The sequence below is a fragment of the Anoplophora glabripennis genome, unplaced genomic scaffold (genome assembly GCF_000390285.2).
Source record: "Anoplophora glabripennis isolate ALB-LARVAE unplaced genomic scaffold, Agla_2.0 scaffold233, whole genome shotgun sequence".
NCBI classification, from domain to species: Eukaryota; Metazoa; Arthropoda; class Insecta; order Coleoptera; family Cerambycidae; genus Anoplophora; species Anoplophora glabripennis.
Window position 1 is genome coordinate 1 of NW_019416413.1, and position 9736 is coordinate 9736.

Consider the following 9736-nt stretch of genomic DNA (forward strand, 5'->3'; position numbering starts at 1 on the left):
TTATAATCATTTATGAAGTCTCTATATTACTACAATTAATACAGTATTTCAGGCAGAATTTATATTTACGTAACACATTTCACTCTGTCGTTATACTACAGTTATGCAATTGGTTATATAATCCATACTATCTTAGTTTGCAATATGATATCTGATGTACAAAGAAAAGCGAGCTAGGAATCATGGCCGGTTTCAAATTCATTCAGTTATAATTAACAGTTCATCGCAAATACATTTTGCAATCCTCATATTAAAGCAATATAGAATCTTATAACCACACCAAATGAGATTCAATGCCTAGAAACAGAGAAACGAACCGGATATGAAATGCACCTACATAATGAAGTATCAAAATAAACTGTAATGCTTGAAAATTGAATATTAACGATTGTAACTTTTTTCTTCATGAATAATTTTGTTTTGTATTTGTTGCAATTGTATCATATTTATTTTATTTCATAATTACAAGCAGAAAACGATATTCTGAACATTGCCTTCAAGGCAATGTAATATCTTTTTTTTTAAGTTAATATTACACTCTATTCAGTATCACTATGTAAATATAAGCTTTACACCAATCACTTTATTAAATAAATTATAAACTCATACAATGACTTAATGAGAAAAAGTAATTGAAGGAACAGGCACACAAAAAGATTGTCCCGGAGGGTACACTCCCCACCCCTCCGTTTTTGAGGCCGCTGAAACCGAATATGACCATAAAAAATAATTTAGTTGGCCATTTCCCCGTTACTACCCCTATACACCCCTTTATGGGAGTTGAAATGTCAATTATCATACAAAGTCGAGTGGGGTGAGTATTCCTATGTTTTCTGGGCCACTAAGAACGAAGAAGACTACCAAAAATGAATAAGACCCCCTCGTTACCCCCTATCGTCACTTTACCACCCCAATACACCCCTTTATGGGGGTTGAAGTGTCAATTTTCATACAAAGTTGAGTGAGTTATGTACGCCTACGTTTTCTAGGCTGCTGAAAACAAAGAAGACTATACCGAAAATGAATCCAACCCCTCGTCAACCATCAGCATCTTTTGCCACCCACATACACGCCCTTATGAAGGTTGGAATGGCAATTTTCATACAAAGTCAAGTGGGGTGTGATTCGGGCTAACTTTTGAGGTGAGTCCCCTCGTCTCTCAAAGTTCAGGGTACTTTTTTAACCGGAAGTCCCATCGCCTTTCCGAAATTGGAGTACTTTTTCAACTGTAAATCCCCTTGCCTCTCACGAATTAGGGTGCTTTTTCAACCGTAAGTTCCCTCACCCTTCACGATTGTTCAACGGGTGAATCCTCTTATTTCTCACGAACTGGTAGGTTTTCACAAAAACACCCCTTGAAAAGTTGAAAAGTACTCCGATTTCGGAAAGGCGAAGGGACTTACAGTTGAAAAAGTACCCTGAACTATGCGAGTCGAGGGGACTCGTCTCAAAAGTTACCCACAATCACACCACACTTGACTTTGTATGAAAATTGCCATTCCAACCCTCATAAGGGCGTGTATGTGGGTGGCAAAGGGTGCTGACGGTTGACGAGGGGGTTAGAATCATTTTCGGTATAGTCTTCTTTGTTTTCAGCAGTCTAGAAAACGTAGGCGTACAAAACCCACTCAACTTTGTATGAAAATTGACACTTCAAGCCCCATAAAGGGGTATATTGGGGTGGTAAAGTGGCGCTAGGGGGCAACGAGGGGATCTTATTCATTTTTGGTAGTCTTCTTCGTTCTTAGTGGCTCAGAAAACATAGGAATACTCACCCCACTCGACTTTGTATGAGAATTGACATTTCAACTCCCATAAAGGGGTGTATTTGGGTGGTAAAGTGACGCTAGAGGGTAACGAGGGGTCTAATTCATTTTTGGTAGTCTTCTTCGTTCTTAGTGGCCCAGAAGACATAGGAATACACATCCTACTCGACTTTGTATGAGAATTGACAATTCAGGGGTGTATGGGCGTGGTAACGGGGAAATGGCTAGTTAAATTTTTGTATGGTCATATTCGATTTCAGCGACCCCAAAAACGGAGCGGTAGGGAGTTTACCCTCTGGGACTTGACATTTTTTTTCTGTGTGCCTGTGTAATTTATGATCAATATTTGGGCCAGTTTTCACCAAATAGTGGATTTTCTGAGAAATATTGAGGCCATGGATTTTTACTAATTGCATCGTATTCAGAGCCTCAAAGTACTACGAAAATAATATATTTGGACAAAATTTAGGAAAAAATCAATTTTGACTCATATTTGGATATATTCACCAAAAAAATTTACTTTTCTCCGAAATTCATCGACAACTCATGAATTTTGACTACAGGGTCGTGTTTAGTTTGGACTTTTTTTGTGTGTTCCTCTGTAATCATTACAATGAGTGAAAATTGCTATTTGCAGCAAAATATTGAAAATATAAAATATTGTTTAAAGACTTGAAGCCATGACTTTTGATGGTAAGTAACACTAATGATGACTGGTTTCATGCATTAACATAGTTTACACTACATTCAATACAAATGCACAGCTTTTTCGAATGGTGGACTTCATAAAAAAGAATATTTCAATCTATGATTGTGTGAGTGTGTTTAACGGCTAATGCCTCCTATAGTAAGCTATACACATCGTAGTGACTTGATGCTAGTCTGATATATGTATACGTAGAATGTGATAGACTCTCTATAGAAAATGTTTTTTTTTTGTGGAGCTTCATGGACTGTATGTGTTAACGCATTATATTGCTATAAGAGTCCACCAGAACCAGATCTATTATATACGTTTTCAATTAATCTCAATCAAATGCCATTTATATTGTACATATCGTCTGTCGATACAATCTTCCAAGCTTGAATATATACAGCACCAAAAGATCATGGGCTCCACACTAACATTGATTTCAAAATATCAATGTTACTCACATTATTTGCAAGTTACAATGGTTGGAGAATTCAGAAGGGAATAAAAATATACGACAGATGTATCCGCAGTTTCTGAAAATTTTTATATACCTATTTAACATTAGTCTTTACAAACAACTAAATAGAATAATATTTTTAAGATATTCTAGAGTCTCAACAGTAAGTTAATCTTCTACACCATTGTGTTATATCTTTCTATGTCACCACATTAGGTGCATCCTAAATTTTATAGAATTCCTGTTACTCTTATTATCGTCTCAGTCATTGTTAGTAAATTCTTAACAACATTTTTGGTAACTTATATTTGTTTTGAGATTACTCATGTCTCATTTATTTACTTACATAGAAAACAGCAGTGCAAGAACAAAAGATTTATGTCGGTGGGTAATAAGAAAGTTTTAAGCTAAAGATAAGGACGACAAGATTCTCAATAGGGACACACAATTTAGTGCTGACACCTTCCAAAGTCGATACCAAGTCTTGAGTGGCTGGAGAGATTAGGAATTTTCAGATAGCACAGCAGTCGCTTATATCTTGTTCACTGTATCAGTAAGTTCCGAAACTCTTTCGTATGGGCGATTAAACAACATGATGTAACAGATCGCATTTGGGTAGGGGAAACTTATAATTAAATCCATTCAGCTGGAGCTGCCCTGTTTACAAATAAATTGAATCTTTTTTGTGACAATATTTACCAATCAATCAATAATTATAGTTAAGTAATTATAATTTTTATTTGTATATACAGGGCGTATCTGAAATAAGTGCGTTCCTTGAAAACGATGATAGGGAGCACGAAAATCAGCAACTGTGGTGCGCGGCAACTTTGATATCAAAGGTANTTTTCCCCGGGCAGTCGTCTTTAAGAGGATTTGGGCGACCCAAATTTTTCATAAGTTTGGAAACTGAATCTATAAGTTGAGATTTTGTTACTGGAAATCCAACTTCTCCCATTTCAATAATCCATGAAACTAAAATTTTTACTTCCGCCTGTATCAACACTGTTGGTCCACCTAGACGTCCTGGATTTTCATAGCGATTTCGCAATCTAGCAATCAGGGTACTTTTGGGAACACTATATAATTGCGCAGCTTTTCTAATAATTAAATTGTTAGAATTTATTGCGTCTAAGGCCTTTTGGACATTTTCTTTGGGATATGTCATTCGTTTGGCCGCCATGAGCAGACTGAAAAATAAAAAAAGAAATTGGTAGAACGCAAAAGAATTTGTGTTAGTTTTTCGGAAAAGCAAAAATAAAATTATAAAATTGAAAGGGATTAATGTACTTCTGTGAAAATATTAGAGTTTTTCTTGACAAAAAGGAGGTAAACGATGTTTTATGCCCGATTTCTCCCCTCTCCACCACACCGCTTAAAAAACCGCCTTTGGAAGATTTTATTAAAATGCACTGTATAGCTTTTTAATAAAATTAAGCATGTTTTGCTATTTCACATTGTAACGAAGTGATTTTCCGACACCCCACATTTGGTTTGTTTTTATTAAATTTAATTAATAAACATAGTTTACCGCACCGGCATTGTTATTGGCATTTCAAACGCCGTCTGTCACCGCGCAGCGCCAAGCCGATGGCCTGAAAATTCACACCGCGTACGCCAGTCCTCTACCTGCCAGCGAAGGAATCAGTCGTGCCGAGCTCCAGCCTGCCGTCTAGCCAGCAATACGTCACCGCCTGAGTAAGAATTTTACAAGTCCAGCCTGAAAAAGCTGCGCAGCCGCTAGGATTCGCCGTACGAATATAGCAGACAGGCTGTATTCAAAGGATTAGTCTACCAGGAGCCACCGTCGCATCCAGTCGAGCCACCAGCCGCCCTGCCCGAAGATACGGCACCGCTGGAAGTAGGTGAGAATTCTACAAGTCCAGTTTAGACGAACTGCGCAGCCGCCAATCCAAGACGAGGGACTTAGGAAACAAACGAAATTGGAGAAGTCAGTTCATCTCTAGCCGCCGCCAACACCAGTCCAGTCCGAAGACCGCCGAAGTAAGTAGGTTCCGCGCAGACTCAATGCGCAAGTCTCTTGAGGTGACAAGAGACCTGACGAGGTAATTGTACTGCAGAGTTAGTCCTGTTCCAGTATTCCGACCGACCAGACGTGCCCAGGAAGAGAAGTGAGTCAAAGTTTAGGGAACCTAGGTAAAGACTTGGCTGCTGTCCGCTTGTATTAATCATATCTTGTCTTTTCAGTTATCCGCCGTACCACGACAAGGAAAGGTGCACTGTTGTCTCTGTCCGGTGCACTGGACCTAAACTGCGAGTTCGGCTTATAGGATGTTGTCTCCCCCTTTTTCTGTCCTATGAGTTGAAACGCAGGTCGTACCGAACCGCCGACATACGACAAGGAAGGGTGCATTGTTGTCACTGTCCGATGCATTCGACCTAACTGCGCGCTCTGCTGATAGAATGTCGTGTCCCATTTCCTTTCTGTTCTATGAGTGGAGACGCAGGTCGTAGTTAATCTCGTTTCTCTTTCAGGTACGACGTGGTTGGGTGTACTGTTGTCTCTTTCCGGTACACTTAACCTAACTGCGCGTTCGGCTGATAGGATGTTGTCATCCTTTCCTCCCTTTCTGTCCTATGAGTTGAAACGCAGGTCGTAACTAATCCATCTTTCTTTCAGAGATTTTCTGCCAGCCGCCTGCCAGGATTGAGGAGCCCCGCTGTTACTGTTTTATTGCTTTTGTGTAAAGATAGTAGCCAAGTCTAGTCTATAGTTATTGATTGTAGCTTTGCTTTGCTAGATCGCTTCCTTCTTTCTGGTATCTGCACTACCGCTTACCGCCTTAACCGTTCCGCTAGCTCTGCTGTGCTTTGCTTTCGTCAGGTCACCGCTTAACACCGCCCCGTTACCGTTTTCCGTAGTCACCCTGTATATAACCGTAACCGTTAGCAATAGAGTAGCATAGTGTAAATAGGTAGAATTGGATTGAATAAATGTAAATTCATTAACATAGTTTACACTACATTCAATACAAATGCACAGCTTTTTCGAATGGTTGGACTTCATAAAAAAGAATATTTCAATCTATGATTGTGTGAGTGTGTTTAACGGCTAATGCCTCCTATAGTAAGCTATACACATCGTAGTGACTTGATGCTAGTCTGATATATGTATACGTAGAATGTGATAGACTCTCTATAGAAAATGTTTTTTTTTTGTGGAGCTTCATGGACTGTATGTGTTAACGCATTATATTGCTATAAGAGTCCACCAGAACCAGATCTATTATATACGTTTTCAATTAATCTCAATCAAATGCCATTTATATTGTACATATCGTCTGTCGATACAATCTTCCAAGCTTGAATATATACAGCACCAAAAGATCATGGGCTCCACACTAACATTGATTTCAAAATATCAATGTTACTCACATTATTTGCAAGTTACAATGGTTGGAGAATTCAGAAGGGAATAAAAATATACGACAGATGTATCCGCAGTTTCTGAAAATTTTTATATACCTATTTAACATTAGTCTTTACAAACAACTAAATAGAATAATATTTTTAAGATATTCTAGAGTCTCAACAGTAAGTTAATCTTCTACACCATTGTGTTATATCTTTCTATGTCACCACATTAGGTGCATCCTAAATTTTATAGAATTCCTGTTACTCTTATTATCGTCTCAGTCATTGTTAGTAAATTCTTAACAACATTTTTGGTAACTTATATTTGTTTTGAGATTACTCATGTCTCATTTATTTACTTACATAGAAAACAGCAGTGCAAGAACAAAAGATTTATGTCGGTGGGTAATAAGAAAGTTTTAAGCTAAAGATAAGGACGACAAGATTCTCAATAGGGACACACAATTTAGTGCTGACACCTTCCAAAGTCGATACCAAGTCTTGAGTGGCTGGAGAGATTAGGAATTTTCAGATAGCACAGCAGTCGCTTATATCTTGTTCACTGTATCAGTAAGTTCCGAAACTCTTTCGTATGGGCGATTAAACAACATGATGTAACAGATCGCATTTGGGTAGGGGAAACTTATAATTAAATCCATTCAGCTGGAGCTGCCCTGTTTACAAATAAATTGAATCTTTTTTGTGACAATATTTACCAATCAATCAATAATTATAGTTAAGTAATTATAATTTTTATTTGTATATACAGGGCGTATCTGAAATAAGTGCGTTCCTTGAAAACGATGATAGGGAGCACGAAAATCAGCAACTGTGGTGCGCGGCAACTTTGATATCAAAGGTACAGCAGGCTGCCGTACCAGGGACTGCTTTAAAGTTGTCTAAACCTTCAACTTGAAACCTGATTTTTTTTCAGTTTAAATCATAATGTTTTAGACCATTTGTTGCTTAATAAAAGTTGCTCAGTTTCATGCCCTCTATCACCCTTTTCAAGGAATGCATCCTGTATATCAGATGCTCCGTATCATACAAACTTTTTGGGTTTCGAAAATTTCAAAAAAATAAATAATCTCGAACAGAAATACGTTTAAGACGTTTTATATTTAAATTAATATTCACTTATTAGGCTGAAAAAAATAATTAAACATGGTAGAATTAAAGGATAACTTTAAATTTATCGATATTAGTAACATCGATACTACACTGGCTAAATATGTTTTAATAATTAAACATATGTATATGTATACAAGTGTCATCTGTTTGCATAAAAATGTATTTACAATATAATGAAGAATTTTGACGTTTTTTATCTCAAAAAACAGCTAGAACTGAAATAGATTAATACTATAAATTGTGAAATGCTATTTTTGCATTCGATAATGCAAAAGAATTTCGCATTCGAGTACCAAACAACCTTTTTTCGAAAACTATACCCACAGCTCAAGAATTTAATTGATTTTTGTAGGTTCATGTAAAAGTCTTACCTCCTTTATGTAAAAGACTTTTAGGTTCTATAGAGAACTGTTGTTTTGACACTTAATAAATATCATGCAATAGTAAATTTTTAATGGCAAATGTCGAAAAATAAAATTCGCAAATTGTACTGCTTTGGCATATACATGTTGAGACCACTGAATCGTAGGCAACTTGTTTAATGTGTCATCTATGTTTGGCAACGAATAACAATCCCTCTCTTTAGGCATTATTTAATCTTCTCTAATTTGTACAAAATGGGATAGAGACATTTTTATTCAATATTAAAACTACTGGAGAAGTTCATGGGCGCTGGAATAGTTCAAAGACTTCTCTTTTGCCCCACGTTACTCAACGTTTTCGATAGTTCTCTTTGCTTCGCCAAAGTAATTCTGCTTAATTGCAGCAGTATTGGACAAGAGGCAGTTCTAATCATTTAGTGGGAATACATGTAAATAGATTTATAAAGCGTACTGTCTAGCTCTGGTTCAACAATTACATTTTCTTCGGCGGTTGGAGTACTGCTGCAAATAGCCTAGTACTATGTCTTCTAACGTTTCTAACGGTTCTAATTTGAAGATTTCTTATATCAATAACATGCAACAACATTTAACCTTCTGTAGTCTGTAAAGTCTAGCAAGGTTGTGCTCTTATCATGAGAAGTCTAAAAATAATATTATTAATAATATTTGTTACTATTCGTTCATTGAAAAGTGGTCATTCTCAAAGTTGTATCTGCCAGATGGATACAATTCACGGCTCTGTTCTACATCGCTGACCTCACTGTAGTGGCGTACTTTGCAGAGGGATTTGCTTCATTTTAACGGTTGGTAGAATAACATTTCACCAGCGTTCGACCCAGCGCCATAGCAATTGTAAATACGTCGTCTTGTCACTGTGTCAATCGTAAGTTTTGAAGAACTCCTCACTAACGTGACTGCAGGTTGTTCTCCCAACTACCAAACCAGGTATAGTCTTTCCAATCTCAATTGATGACCAAAGAGCATTATATACAATTATTATTTTTTACCTTTAGCTGAAAACTTTTTTAGGGACACCTATGAAACTCATTAAATTTTATTGCTAGGCGTTTTTATACATGTTCAACTGACTTCGGAAAGACTATAAATGTGCATGCGTTTGCTTCATATTTGTACTTTAGAATTAAACTTTTGTCCTCCATATATTATTTATTTTAGTAAATCTATCTCATTTTGCACCAACTCCGGTACAAAGATTTCTTTATGAAAATAACTTGAAATTTCATGTCTTTATCGAAATTTAGTTGGTGCAACAACTATATCTTACAAGAAATAATTAAAAATATATATCCATCCTTTCAAAAACATGAAAGAGCGAATCAATGTTATATATAGTTAATATTTTTCCCAAAAAATTATTATTGAACTGCCATTTTAAACACAAATGACAAATTAAGCTAAATAGTCCTGTAGCCAGGGGGGTCCCAATTGCCTCCCTCATTTAGATGGAGTTACCCAAGTGTTTTTTTTTTTTGTATTTTGAGCTGCAGAACACGAATTTTTTGGGTAGAAGTTTGTTCGGATGTCGTTTTTTATTAACAAAAAACTTAGCAACTTAGCAAAATACTGAGAACATAGTTTTTGGCAAAATAAAAAAATAATATTTTCTTGTTCTTTGACCCATTTTAAGAAGAAAATGTCTCTTGCAATTTTTTTGTTATACGCATAGTTTTCGAGATAAACGCCGTTAACAACTCGAAAAATTCCATTTTTGCGATTTTCAATTGTTAATAACTTTTGATTGAATAGGTATTTTGTAATTCTGCTGACGGCGTTTGAAAGTTCACATTAAATACTACAAATTATGAGTAATTGCAGTGTGAAAATTTGTTTCTTCCACTGTTGAAGCTATAAACAAATAGGGATTGAGCGTTCAGAAGGGTGCGCCGCCATGTATGTAAGAGAGCGGTTG